Here is a 16,284-nt window from a genome sequence, read left to right on the forward strand (position 1 = left end):
AAATGTATTGAATACATTTGGTTATAGTTATAGGCGTTTTTCATCTAACTTAAATACACACAGACAGTGACAGGTTTGTTTCTGGATGTAATTAAGTTAGTTAGTTATCCTTTCATGTTCTTGTCACGCGGAAGCGGAGCCCAATAGTCGCTGCTAAAACCTTACTTTTAATCTAGTTTTTATGTTTACTTAATGTGAACCTAAAAGGGTAGGCTTTTAAGCCAAAACAATACAATCATATTATATACGTTTAAAGGGGGGGTAATAATGGAATAGTCCAATTATAATGCATCTATCTGGTGCGTTGAAGTTGAGCCGCGCAGCACCGTCGCAGCAACGTGTTATCATTGTGCCCAGAAGGACTTTAAGGAGCTCTGGGACACAGAGCACAACAAACCCCGACCTGAAACTAGCCTCTGGTCCTCACAGAGGACTTCAAGTCCACCAAATCTCTGAGGAAATTCTTCCTCCTGCTGTTGGACAGCCGTCTGCAGCAAAACACAAAGTCCCAGAGTCCCTTGTTTCAGCCCAGGTACAGACAAATCTACCAGTAGGCCTACCAAAAACTAACCCCCCGGGAGGAGACAACAAACGCGAGGTTCCACTACTATCCCATCATCCAAAGAGTGGTGTTCATGGAGGTATGCCACCACTGCCCAAGAACAAACATTCGATAAGGCTAAAGAAGGTCATTAAAAACATTATCCAAGGTCAGTGTTGTAAAGTAATTAAGTACATTTACTCAAGTACCGTACAATTTTTTTATTTTTCTTTACCGGAGTATTTCCAGTTTACAGTACTTTTACTTATACATCTCAGAGACAACTATTGTACTTTTTACTCCACTATTATTTGAAAACTTAAGTTCCTAGTTACTTTGTAGATTTTAGATTATTACAAAACATACTTTAACCTCTTCAACCCATTTGGGACATTTGAAAATAGCCGATCGCAAGGTCACAATGTGCATTGTGAGTTTGTAGATCTGCTATTTAAAAAGATTCTTATACAATTGACACATTTGAGAACTTGTGAAATGGGACATTCTACATAATGAGTACTTTCTACTTTTAAGTACATTTTGATACCAATACTTTTGTACTTTTACTCGAGTAAATTTCTAATTCCAGACTTTTACTTAACAGAGTATATTTCTACATCGCAGTATTGATACTTTAACTTAAACATGAATACTTTCCCCCAACAACACTGTCTCAAGGTAACGCAGAGCGGCCTTGCACCAGAGCCAGGTGCTGCTGCTGTCAGAGCAGGCCCAACACCAGGAGTGTGAGCCGGGGCTGCAGGTTGTTTGTTTTGGGCTTTCATTCGCGTGGATCCGGCACCGTGACCCAGAAGCACCGGCCTACTACTAGACGGAGACACGACTCACACAGGAGGATCATAGTTTGCAACGTCAAAAGGGAATTTCCAACGGCTGCAAACATGTCACCGTTGGGACCCAGCAGCGGCCTAGAGTCGGTTAGTAGCGAGGGGAAACCGCCAGATAATGAAGTGAAGGTAAAGCGGAAGAGAGGCAGGCCTCCCAAGTTGGGGAGAGAGACGAACGGAGGAAAGCAGTGTTCGGTGGGGAGTCTGGGGACTAAAGTCACGTGTGGAGGTGGAGGGGAGCAGTGCTCAGTTGACAACACTACAGGCCAGAGACTACCATCACCTGCTGCTGCGTGTGACCCAGGAACCGCACAACACCATGACCATATGGTCCTATCTGGAACCCAGTTGGTCAACAGTTTCCCCACTGGGTTTACGAGTAAGTACATAATGTGCACGTTGTGTAACAACATTTCAAGACCAAGTGATTTATGCGTCCCTCGTACGTCGCACGACCAGTGAGTGGTGTTAACCCATTAAGACCTGAGGCGATTCTTAAAAATGTTTTCTAAATCCTAACAGTTTATTTAAAAAATAATACTTTTGGTACTTTTAAAGGAGGAGTTCACCCAAAAAATGACGTATTTTATATCAATTGCACGCCCCATGAAGCCTTGAATTCATGGATTTATTTTAGTTTTAGTTGCATTCCTAAGCCAATAATTTGATGACCATGTGTATTTCCGGTAGGAGACAAACAATCTACTTTGTCTCCGACCTACCGGATACATTAGTCAGTAGGAGACGGGAATCAAATTATTATCTTAGGAATGCAACAAAAACAAAAACACGTCCATGAATGCAAGACTTCATGGGGTGTGCAATTGATAGAAAATAAGTCATTTTTTGGGTGAACTACTCCTTTAAGTACATTTTGATATCAATACTTGTATACCTTTACTCAAGTAAATTTTTTATTTACTTAAGTACAAATTTGAGTACTTTTCCCACCCCTGCTTATGGTACGACTGTAGTCGTGTGTCGCTTGCTACCATGCTGTTTGCTTGTAGATCAGTTCTTCTTGTCGGCGAGAGACACTGTAGTGTGACGGGAGTATTCTGTAATGTTAACGTGTGTAAAATGTGTTGTGCTTATAGGTCAGCTGAGGTCAAACTAATGAAACTTGAACGTGTACTGTATTACTATGTGGCCTAAAGTTGTAGCACATGTTGATTCATATCACTTTTAGTTTCAGGTACTGTTATGGGGCAATTTTAGACATATTTAATAGTTATATAAATAGTTACTAGGTAAAAAAAAAATCTTGCAAACTACTACAACTAAACTAACGTCTGACTTACAGGAGATTTACAAAACTCCCTGCTCTCTACTTAGCTAAAGCTAACTATTTACCTAGTAACTATTTATATACCACATTACATTATCATATATGTTGGTAATTAAATAAGAAAGCAGGACTGGGCGACAGGGGAGAAATGCCTCACAATTTTGGCCTTATACTAAAATAAATACAATGGGAAGTTACTGTGATGCAATCTATTAAAAGCACTGTATTGCAAAATGAACAGCAGTATTGTCACTTTGTGCCATTTAACAAGTGTATGTTTCTCCTTGCAGACATCATTAGTGTGCACCCGAAACCCATGTGGGTTGCTGCTTCAGAGAGGCCAGTAAGACGATCTGTTAAAACACCCTGCTGTGGTCTGTGTGGCGTATGCATATACCTTCCTTATCAGAGCAAGCTGTGGGCTCAGCGACGGCTAGAAAGCAAAAGCCCAGAGCACCCAATGCGTAACTCCAAGAAAGCACATTCAGAAAGCAGCAACGGCCATAAGAAGATTATTGTATGGCTAAGCAGATACCCCAAGGTGACGCTTTGTGATATGGCCAAAAGATTTGATGTGCGACAAGATTGTGGCTATATGTTACCAGCCGTGTTAAAGACCAAGGCTGTGAGTTGTTTCCAGCGGGACTTGAAACCAGGAGTTTTGTTAAAGCACAGTAGATCAGACAAATGTGGAAATAAGTCATCTACCAGTGCTAAGTGTAGGAAGAGATCATCTAGCCCTCACAAACTGACTGATCCACAGATGAAACACTCAAGACAATATACAGCTCTGGACCCTACCTGTCACTCCCTTGAAACTGGGAAGGGTGAGCTAGAGCTACCTGCCAATTGTTCTGATTCTCTCTCACTGGGTAAGATGGAGACCAAGGTGCAATGTGGAACTGGGATATTGGATAGACACACTGACGATGACCCTGAAGCAGGATGTGCCCTCATAGCGGAAGAGAGGCAGGTAGAAAGTGACCTCATAGTGGCAAAGCAAGTCCAATGTGGAAATAAGTCTTCTACCAGTGCCAAGTCTAGGAAGAGATCCTCTAACCCTCACAAACTGACTGGTCCACAGATTAAACACTCAAGACAATATACAGCTGTGGACCCTACCTGTCACTCCCTTGAAACTGGGAAGGGTGAGCTAGAGCGACCTGCCAATTGCGCTGCTTCTCTCTCACTGGGTAAGATGGAGACCAAGGTGCAGTGTGGGACTGGGATATTGGATAGACACACTGACGATGACCCTGAAGTAGGATGTGCCCTCATAGCGGAAGAGAGGCATGCAGAAAGTGACCTCATAGTGCCAGAGAGGCAGGCAGTCAAGAAAATAAAATTGTTGGATGGTGGCACCAATGGGATTTTGCCATCCAGACCAGATCTAGACATACGTTTAGTTAATGAGCAAGTCATGGTACACACTGTAGGCAGAGAGGAAATAGAGTCTGTGATGTCTGTTGACAGCCAATCATGCTTGGACCCGGGAATTGGGTGCAGTGACACTTCAGACATGCCTGAGTTACCTGCCAATTGTTCTGCTTCTCCCTCACTAGGTAAAATGGAGACCAAGGTACAGTGTGGGACTGAGATATTGGATAGACACATTGAAGATGACCCTAATACAGGATGTGCCCTCATAGCGGAAGAGAGGCAGGCAGAAGGTGACCTCATAGTGGCAGAGCAAGTCATGGTAGACGCTGTAGGCAGAGAGGAAATGGAGTCTGTGATGTCTGTTGACAGCCAATCATGCTTGGACTCGGGAATTGGGTGCAGTGACACTTCAGACACGCCTGTGGAAAAATACAGGGACCAGGTGGACAGTAGTTTTAATTCTGATTTAAAGGAAAGTGATGTGGCACAGGGGTCATATACCAGTGCTAAGTGTAGGAAGAGATCCTCTAGCCCTCACAAACTGACTGATCCACAGATAAAACACTCAAGACAATATAGAGCTGTGGAACCTACCTGTCTCTCCCTGGAAACTGGGAAGGGTGAGCTAGAGCTACCTGCCAATTGCTCTGCTTCTCTCTCACTAGGTAAAATGGATACCAAGGTGCAGTGTGGGACTGGGATATTGGATAGACACATTGACGACGATGACCCTGAAGCAGGATGTGCCCTCATAGCGGAAGAGAGGCAGGCAGAAAGTGACCTCATAGTGGCAGAGCAAGTCATGGTAGACACTGTAGGCAGAGAGGAAATGGAGTCTGTGATGTCTGTTGACAGCCAATCATGCTTGGACTCGGGAATTGGGTGCAGTGACACTTCAGACACGCCTGTGGAAAAATACAGGGACCAGGTGGACAGTAGTTTAGATTTTGATTTAAAGGAAAGTGATGTGTCACAGCTGTTCTCACAGAACAGTGGTGATCTTCACCTTTTGGATGATGATGACGACATGGAACAACCAGAACTGTTCTCCTGCCAGAGAGCAAGGGTTTATTTCAAACAAAGGCATTTGTCTTGTGCACGCACATACATTCGCTGGCCCTTCAATAAATCACGTGATCCAGCACCTGAAATACCTGCTGCTATTGAAACCCTACCAGCAGGGATGCCTTATCCACCAGCAAGAGAAGACATTTTAATTACAAGCCAGCCGTTCTGTCACCAGGGAAAAGATGGGGAAAGAGATGAGGAAGTGCCAAACAGAAGAGAAGATGGAGAACACACGGCAGTAGAGAAAGATGTGAAAATTGGCACTAATCAATTCCCACATTCTTTGGGCACCTTAGAACCTCTGGCCAATGCTCCCTCTGGCATGGCAATCCTGTCTTCACCCAGTCATGTAAGGGAGACAGCCAGCCATTTGTATACTTGTTCCCCTATCCCCCATGATCTATTGGCCAACTGTACTGACATGGTCACTGCTGACACCCCTCCATTAGTGTATTCGTCAGACTTGATATTCCATGATGAGGAAATGGTCACAACATCATCTCAGTCCCCTGAATCTTATGCTCCTCTCAACTCTGACTTCTCTCATTCATACAAATCTTCCCATATCTCACCCTCTGATGAGGAAACGGACACAGCGTCAGAACAGTCGCCTAAATCTACTGCCCCTTCCAACTCTGACCTCTCTGATTCGTGTAAATCTTCCCTCATCTCATCTCCAGACCAACAAGAGAAGAGGGAAGATGTTCGTAAAGAAAGTGTCCTTCCAAAAAATTCTAAATGTCTCAGTCCCCTGCCCAATAGTGATGACTTAACACTGGCTAGTGGAAAGGAGTGCACATTGCTTAACTATACCACAGAGCAGGTGTCCGTGCACCCCCTGGCCTGTTCTGCAGCTGATGGTGAGGAGGGCAACAGTACTGTTGACAACAGCCGCCAGAAGAATGAGAAACTAAGTTGCAGTGATGGGGGGCCGACACAATCTTCTGATGACATGCTGACAAGCCCGTCCAAAATGGTATCACTTGGTGAGGACGAGCCAGAGGTAGAGACAGCTGAAGGATCGAACACCAACCGTTTGGATGAGTTCACAGCTTATGAAATGGATATCCTGCTTGTAGATGTGATGCAGGATGACCCAGACCTGTTTGGAAACCTACCTAAGGAGAGTTTACTGAAGCTGGGCCCCACAAGAGTGCTGGGAACGTGGTCATCAGGGACAGCTAAGCAAAGGTAGGTTGCTTTCATATTTGACTGCATCTTTTTTTTTTTTATTCTCTCATTCATACAAATGAATGAGAGATAGTTGCTCCTGTTTAGACCATTCATACTATGTGTTTATTTGAAAAGATTCTGACTAAACATGTCCCCTTTTGTTTTGTATTTCAGTTCCAGTTTGGTTAAAGCTGAAATGTCTTCCGTCAGGTTTGACCCACGATTGAGAGGAAAGATCCCAGGTATAACCAATGTAACAATCCAAATACATACTGTCAAGCAATCGGGTACTGTATATATTTTGTCTTAATCCTGTCATACTGTGATATGATTTATTTTACAGAGGAGGATGACAATAAAAGGTGCTGGAAAACCCTGTGCAGCAGCACACGTTCCCTAACACAGGTCAGCACCTGGTGTCCCACAGAAGAGCGGAACCAAGCCATGGTAGCATTTTAATAGTATAGACATGAATTCATTGTGAAAATAAAGGACTAGAGGAACATACAGCACATTCCGTCCGGTTGAAACAACATCACTTACTCTTAACCAGGGCCATATGTTCTATTGTATTTCTGTACAGGACATACGAGATGACAACAACAATTATCTGGAGGAGGATGATAATGAAAGGTACCCACTTGCAAGTGTATCGCTGAGGGAAACGGAGCCTGCCAGAGCCTGCCAGAGCTTTGCAGATCTTAGGTTCCAGAAATACAATGTAAGTGTTAAAAGGACCATATAGAGCAAGGGTTCTTAGACTTTTTAAAACCAGGACTATAATTTATAGGGGACATTTTCACTTGACATATGGTACAATTTCAAAGTTTAAGTCAACCCCCACTTGGGGTCCCGACCCATAGTTTGAGAACCTCTGGCATACAGCAGTTTGTTTTCTTGACATTACTGCTGCCCATTTTCCAAATCATGCATTTGTTTGATTCTTGAGGAAGACTTTAGATTACGTTAATTTCAATACAGTATAAAAAAACTAAAAAAAAACTTGCAGAGACTTGAAAACTGCTTGAGATCCAACACACACAACCTTGTGATATTTTAAGTGTTAAATAGATCTATGTAGATATTCCCATAATCATTGCTATATAGAGTATTTGTTCAGTAACAGGTCTCCTCTCACTCCAGCTTTTTAGTAAACGGAAAATATTTTTTTAGGTTGCAATACCAATTGGATCCAACCAGGAGAGAGAACTCCTAGGATACATAAACAAATTGAGAGTGATGAAACTGAAGAAATGAGCAGACAGAATTGGAACTGGAACAGTATAAAATTTAAACTGATAAATGGGTGGATGAAAATGTTTACTAAAGGGAAGACCCCTGTTACTGAACAAACGCAAGCAATGAATGATTACTAGAATGATTATTAGAAGAATATAGAGCTTTAACTAAAAAACATAAACATTTTATTTCAACGCTTTTGTCTCCCCTTCAGTACTGCAGGATCTACTTCAGCGAAATTGAAAACCGTTGCCCTTACAAGAACTGTCGGTACCGCCATGTGCCCGGTCTCAAGGATGAGAGGGTAAGCTGGCTTAGAAATTAGTCAAATGTTCTAGGAGCAGCCTGGCAGCTTATACAGTTATTGAAGGACTAATTTACACATTAGACAGCATCCAGCCACATAATGAAATTGAATACTCTAGCTCAGGAGCTGTTCTGTACATCCTCATCCTCTCTTTATTCGTATGTACAGTTTGCAACATTCATACATACATAAAAAACATAAAACAAAACAAGAACTCAGATTGGCAATGGATTGTAATCATATTGCTGTCAAGTTTTTAAGATGATTTAGGGGTCCCCACATTTTATTAAACAATTGAATAATTTAATTAACCACCTGCAAAAGCAAGGTGAAGCTGAAGATTTCCTGTCGATTTGTATATTTTTAGTTTTTATAGTAACCATATAACAGTTGTAACCGTTACTGCTTTCACATGGAGGGGGAAAGTGATGGATAGAAGCCTATCTGATATTTGTGGGGCGAATAATGTCTTAATATGCCCTCCACCCGCATTTCCTCATAAATGTCTGCATTGATATCAGTGTTTAAGTACAGATATAGCAACAACAACAACAACAAAAGATATAAACATAATATTTGGTAGGTTTTTATAGATTCTTTTAATTGCAAATATAAGAATATAAAGGGATGAGTTGTTCACTGCTAAGGCCTTGGATCAGCCACAAGGGGGCACTGTCTGACGATTTTAGTGTAATGTAATGGCTTCCTCATCTGGCAAACATGGTTGAAGGCCTTGTAGCAGCATTTGATTGTGTACTTTTAGCTTGATGAAAGACTGTAGTTAAAATAGTGGCTTCACAATGAAATTATAAATTTAAATTGACAAAGAAATTGAAAGTTCATGGAGTTGAAGTTTAAGCTTAGATGATGACTAGATGATGGGGGCTTTTCAGGGAACTTTCTGGTGTCTTGTTGGCTTTGTCACAGAGCAGTGCCCTCTGCAACGCCTTTGTGTTCACAATACCACTTTCTGATTCTAAACAAAGGTGTGCTTTCTCTCCTAGTTTTGTTTTGAAGCCATGAAGATATTCATTAATTCTCAGAATGCCAAGTGTCTTCAGAAAGCAGGTGAGTCCATTAAATCCCTGCCTTAATCCCTGCCTTTTAACCCAGAGTGGGACATTTCCAGCACACATTCTTTAAAATTATTTTCTTATCCAGGATGAATTGTCACTGATTTCATGTTGCCAGTTCTTGTATATGTATTCATCTGCTGTATCTGTCCTTTGCTCTATATCTCTGATTCACTCATAAACCATCAGTCTATCTGCTGCTTCCCTATCAATCTCTCCATGTTCTGCAGGAGCTGTGTTCACCAGCTACTACAACAGCAACCCCATGGGAATGTACTTCTCCATGCCTGTGCTCATGTCCCTCCTGCGGGCGCTGCTCAAAGCTGGCTCGGTGTCTGATATCATCTCTGTCATCATCATCAGCTTGACACGCAATGTAATGGTGAGGTGTAATGGTTTTCACACAGCTCCTCGTCCGTATTGACTGGACAGAGTCTAGCTTCAGACACAATTCCCATCATCGGGGGATGATTGGAATTCTCTCCTGTACTTCTCACAGCTACCGTGACACACTGGCCTTCCAAAATCATGTGTTTAATGTGCTAATAATTGTAGCACGTGTGGCTGCTTAATATAGTATTGGTAATAGTCATACTGCATGTTTTCTTTGGATAGGACCTTTCATAGTTTACACTGTAATTACAATATATAGTTCAAAGTTCCTGAAAAAATAGCCTGTGTTGGTAGCTGCCCGGATAGTGCATATACTACATCATGGATGTAGTCGACACTCGACAGATCTCTGCTGCATGTCTTTCTCCTTCTCTATCCACACCTTACTGTCCGTGCACTGTCATCTAAATAAAGAAACTGAACTAGCCTTAACCTTAAACTACTATATAATAGGTCATGAGATGTTGTAGCTTAGCCTGTATGTTTACTGTAATTTGATTTAGCCTTTTAATGTACAGAAAGCAGTCATTTTGGAAGTGAAATATCAGATTATAAAGTAGCAGATTATGAATGTAAGAATACAAATCACTTTATGATCAATTGATTGCTCACAAAATAAACTTTGCCATTCTCGGCTAACGCTGCTCGCATTTTTCTGTCCCCGACCCCTTTGCTTTTTTCTTTTCTCTGTGCACTTGCTAGCCTGACTGCGAGTTCCTGCAGGCCCTCTTGAACTTTGTGATAGAGAAAGGCCTCAATGACTTTGTACCTCAACTTACACAGCTCACATCAAAGGTACCCCACTTGCACATCACATCCACTTAGAGCTGCTGTCTATTGGTTGGAGGTTTTCAGTGTGAGTGTGTTTATGTGCATGCGTTACAGGTAGTAAATGCTGGCCAAGTGCAGAATTTGGATTATATCGAGCTCGTCCGAATGTAAGTTAAACCTTTTCTTAAACCTATCTATGAATGATTTACTGTCATTTAACATTGGTCTTGTTATTCCACTACATAGGTCATATACTGTACAGTTGTTTACAGAGATACAAACATTGGTTACAATGGATCAACCTTTCACAGAGGGGAGCTATGATACTTTTCACATGTTGTACAAGCCACCAATCTTTTGTTTGAAGTCTTTGTTCTCATCCACTAGCATGTCCACTCCAGTGGCCCAGAATTTGACCCATACCATCATGGAAGTAGAGGTTAGTTCCCCTATTCAGTAAGCTAGCTGCTCTTGTAGTTATCAGGCCCTTGATCATTTTGTGGCAGTGCTCCATGAAGATGAAAGGGCCCATGTTTGATGTTTCTCTCTTGTTGTAATCAGTTGAGATTTAATTAATGTTTGTCCTCAACAGCTGTGTACCAAGCAGGAAGATTGGAAGCAGTTAGGGGTGGTTTTTAAGTCACTCTGCCAGTCCAGCCAAGTTACCAGTGAGCTGGAGCGCATCAGTGGCCAAATCTCCATAGCGCTCTTATCTGAGACCAAAGACAAACTAGCTCTGCCCTTTGTTACCTTTGCAGAGACAGGTAGTAATAATTTTATTTTTTTATAAAGCACCTTTCATACACAGAATGTAGCTCAGCTATAAGTGAGAGCTACATTTCAAAACGGTGTTCAGAAATAAAGTACAAACAATATTATATACAATATTACAAACAAATTGCATGTACAGTAGGAGTGATTTACAGCAGCAGGTAGAATGAAATGCAGCATAATTTTAGCTTAGCTGTGTTTCACAAAGTTATAATAACTTGATGAATTAAAGCATGTTAGTGTCATTTTGTTTCAGCTTGTCAGGATGAGAGTGATGATGGCATGATCAAGATTTTCGTAGGCAGAATTGGAGTCTCTCTCATGTTAAGATACCACAAAACTCACCAGTGGGCTCAGGTAAACAAGTGGTCTGTGTGCTTTTTAGATGAAACTTTTGTGTTGTAATTACAGTATATCCCATCCTCATTGTCAGGTGGAAACCTTGTATGCCTAAAACCATTACTTTTCATGAAATAGAAAAAAGATTTAAAGTCGTTTTTGTTTAGTCACAAGTTCTTGTAAATTATTTACATTGGTTAAATATGTATAAAATCTACAGACAGATGTAACCACTTTGAACCTAGTGTCCATATTTTAGGCATGTTATCGTAGGCCTAAGTACAACTATCCGAAATATTGCTGAAGTATAAAATAGGACAATCATTTATGAAAATGATAAAAAAAGATGAAATGGAGATACAAGGTTTCTGCCCGACATCGACAATATGATTTTGGAAGTAAGTAGCGTTGGGAACCAACAGTCCCCAAGCAATGTGGCCCATAGGTAAGAAGCCTATCTCTTGTTTCCTTAGCGTGAGGCTACTTGATGTACACCCCTTAAATTCACCCACGTCTTTACATCTGTAAACCTGTGATGTGACAATAAAGTTGATTCTGATTCTGCTAGTATGCCACAGGGCCATGCCCCCAACGCAACCCTTGATGCTGAGTGCCAAGCAGGGAGGCATAGGGTACCTTATAGCCTTCTTATAGGCTTTGGTATAACTAGGCCGGAGATTGAAACCTGACCTCCCAATCTCAGGGCGGACACACTAACCACAAGGCCACTGAGCTGATATGATTTGGAAATGCTAAACGATGCCTAAATGTTAAGGCATGATTTTGTGTTTTTTTGCTCTTAGGGTAAGAGAGTGGTAGAGGTGCTGTCTAGGTTACAGATCAAGTACTCAATGCTGAAGGGTCTTTTTGGGAATGAGGATGGAGCGTCGCGCTGCTACCTTGTCACCATTGCTACTGAGCTGTTCTTTATGAGCGACAGTGTCGAGGGAGCACTCAACATACTGCGAGGTAACCATAACGCTTCTGAATATCACTGCTGCTGCACACCTGGAACTAGGGGTGTTATTTTATGATATGTTTATATATTTATAAAAATGTTATATACAGACATGCAAAAGTGTCACTTTTCAGCTACAGTCACCTTTTTGAACCCAAATAGGGCAATTGTGTGACACCTGACCCGAAAACATGTCACCTTTTTCACCTTTTTCACCTTGGGGCTGTTTGCATGCCTTTATATAATTTGATAAAATGATCTATTCATAATCTATCCCTGGGATTTTCTATACATATATGTGTGTGTGTGTGTGTGTGTGTGTGTGTGTGTGTGTGTGTGTGTGTTAGTAACCAGGTAGATTGAAGAAGGCGCGTTCGTTTTTACCACCCACCCAGCAATTCTGTAGAAGCAACACTAGAGGGAGCCACAAGCCAGGCTTGTGCACAAACATATATGGCTGCGACCACACACACAAGCGCACACACACGCGCTCATGCTTTTTTTGGTTTATTGAAAGCAGGACTGTTAAGATACTTTTATTGTGTTCTGGCTTTTGTTTTACTTTCTCCCTGACACACACACACACACAGTGATCCATGAAAAGAACTATTCTGTCCCTATCGGTTTACAACTCAAACGGCGCTGAGTCGACAAGTGGAGCATCGGCCGGTCAGCGCGGGCACTCGCGCCTGGAGGCGCGAGGGCGCGCTTCCTCGGCCTCAAGCTCCACTTGTCGGCGCGCCTCCGTCGTGGACAAGCGTGTGCACGCGTGTTCAGCGTTCCCCTAGCGTAGCTTCCTGGTTGCTATGTGGGGGGGAACAACAAAAGACAGGTCTCGGCACATCAAAGCCCCGCCTCTCCGCGTTCTCCTTCTCCTCCTCGGAGGAGGAGGACGGTTTATTTCGCGAGGAGGAGCTCCTCCTCGCGAAATAAACCGTCCTCCTTCTCAGCAGGAGGACGGTTTATTTCGCGAGGAGGAGCTCCTCCTCGCCTCACGTAATAAACCCCCGCCTCGCAGTGCCGCGTCCTCCTTCTCCTCCTCCTCCTCGCGAGCCTCGCTAATAAACCCTATCTCGAAAAGCCCCGCCTCGCCCCGAAGCCCCGTGCCTAAAAACGAGCGCTCTGTCTTCAATCTACCTGGTTCTCCATTCACCCTGTGACATATATATTATATTAATAAAAACCCACTTCTTGACTATTCGATTAATCACTAAGGAAATAATTGATAGTTGCAGTCCTACCAGGAATTAAAGCAAATGTTGTCTAGCTGTAGACATGATTTGATTGTTCTTTTTCACCTTGTGGCTCAGCAGTGTTGCACCTTGTGGTGCAACAATGGCCGTTTTGCTAATTTATTTAAATTGCAATATTGACTAATTAAAAATCCATGTCACTGGAACCAGCAATTTATTTATTGACGATGCAAATTGTTTAGACAGGATTATAAACAAAAGTATTTTGCAGAATCACAGGCAGTGGAACAAAGTTGCATCTTTCATTTCTACTGAAATTGAAACTATTACTATTTGTGAACAAATCTTTAGCAATCAAAGGGTAGAATAGGCCTTGTGCACATAAGCCGTTACATAATGAGGTACCATTTGCAATATATAGTAGAAATATTGTGATATTTAGCAATATTGCATTACATATTCTTGTTATTCATCAATTTAACTACTGAAACCCTCTATACTTTGTTGACCGGAGTACACCAGGGGCCCATACATGTTCCACTCCCTTTTTCCCTTTACTCAAAATCTTTTTGCCAAAAGTAGGCAACCTACAAGCTCAATGTGTCACGATGCATTGTGAGCTTGTCGATCCATTGGGAGCTTGTAGATCGGCTATTTTTGGCGAATGTTCACCTATTTTCGATGAATGTTTTCCTGTTATGACGTGCCCAGAACAGGGAGTCTAGGGTTCATGTTTTTCCCTTTTAATTTTTTTAGATAATGAGTGGTTTCTGAGCTCAAGCTCGTGGCCTTGTGAGCCTTGTGACCTGGAGAAAAGGAGTCATGTGTTGATACCCCTGGCTAAGAAACTCTCTTACAGAGAAGCTCTGGACGTCTTCTCCAACCTACCTGGACTTAAAGAACCTATTGGTGAGAGGACACAAATAATCAACACGTTCTGTCTCTCATATAATATGTCATGGTGAAAAGACATGTGATTTGTGTTTATCTACAGATCATATAGATGCATCCCAGTACGGTCCTTTGTTGAACTCCCACCTGCAAGTGTGTGTGAATAAGCAGGCCTTGATAGTGGCTTACGAGACTGCACTATTCATGTTCTCCAAGAACTTAAAGATTGACACCGCTCTGCTGCAGATGCTGCTAATCAAACTGGGCAAGAAAAACCGCTGGGATCAGGCCCGGAAAATCTTCAAACGTAAGTACTGCTCCCATTGTAGTATAATAACTACCGTGGTCATATAAGATGTATAGCTGAAGCCGTGGTCATATAAGATGTATAGCTGAAGCTTTGAGACGATAACATTTATTGATGTCCTTAGAGGATCACTTCACCAATTTTCAACTTGTCTACATATAATTGGTCCTCACTACTGCTCATTATTATGGTACCCTTTATTTTTTCTACTCTGTGTCTCAGAGGAGGGCTGTGGATAGTTCTGAAACCTGCCTACCAGTGACGACATCGATAGGGAATCCAAGCTAATAGAAACTGCAGGCTTTCTCTTCCTGGAAAGTTATCATGCTATAATAGACACCATTGTTCTCACATTAATACAAAATGTAATCTTGTTTGAAATGTCCAAACCTGCCTACCAATGATGTCACTGGTAGGTGGGTTTCTGAACTGCCCACAGCCCTCTGAGACAGAATGTCAAAAATGGTACCATATTATAATGAGCATTAATGAGGACCAATTATTTGAAGATAAGTTGAAAATCGGTGAAGTGGTCCTTTAAGACCTATAATCTTGACATCATAGTTAGAATACTGCACATGCCCCCGCCACACGCACACACACTGTCTCTACTCTCCACTGTACACTGTACTGTCTAATAAAGCGGAGATGCTTTAAAACAATTAAGAAAACGACTCAGTTAATTTTCACTATAAAATATAATAATTATAGTGAAATAAATGAATTATTATAAAGGGTATTTCACTTTAAAACACTTCTGGGGTCATTTTAACGTCTACTTTAACCATGTCATTTTATGTAAGTTTTGTATTCAATCTTTTTCTTTAAAAAAAAAAAAATGGAAAAAGTAATGCTCAAATAGGTCTGCATGTTTTATTATATTGCAGGGATTACTAAAGAAAGTTGAGAAAACAACTCACAAGCATGAGAGGGACAATATCAGTCACCAGAAGCATACATGTAGACGTGTGTTTGCAATGAATCTAACATGGTTAAAATGGCAAAATAATTTAACATTAGGGTGCAGCAGTTAATCGAACTAATCAATATAATCGATAAAAAAGGGATAATCAATTTGAATAAAATAAACGATTTTGGGCCCAAATCATTTTGCCTATTTTTTCTAAAACAATAAATGGTGAAAATATTTACAAGGTCACAATGCATCATGATGTTGTATGATCATAGAAACATTTTGCATTTTTTGTGCGACAACAAAGTATGAATCAGGTCTTAAGTGGTTAATCAAACAAATCATTTTAGTCAATAAAAAAAATCTACTCGAATTTTATTGCATCGATTCATTGAAGAAAATGATGGCTAGTTGCATTCCTATTTGTCATTGCTAATTTCTCACATGTGGTGTTCAGCTTCCCTGAGTGTGGGGAATTACCCTGATGTGTCCGCGCCCCCTGGCCTCATGCAGCTTACTGTCCCCTGTTCTCTGGAAGAGCATGAACTGGCTTTGGTCTTTGAGATGTTCATCACCGTCAATGCAACTGCCATACTCAACCTCGAGGACACAACCCCCGTGCTCAGAATCACTCTAAAAAGGTACATTTGGGCTAATAGGTTTTGGGAGCTGCTCTTTAAAATGTTACTATCTTTATAAAAACGGCAACCTTGCAGCATCTTGACATTTTTATATTGTACTACTTATCAATATTGTGGTATAGTGTGCCTTTGCGGCTGCACTTGCATGCTACTCTAAGTACTGTATGTGATGTACATAGATGACAAGGTT

This window comes from Gymnoscopelus braueri (assembly GCF_963280865.1).
Source record: "Gymnoscopelus braueri genome assembly, chromosome: 11".
Taxonomy (NCBI): domain Eukaryota; kingdom Metazoa; phylum Chordata; class Actinopteri; order Myctophiformes; family Myctophidae; genus Gymnoscopelus; species Gymnoscopelus braueri.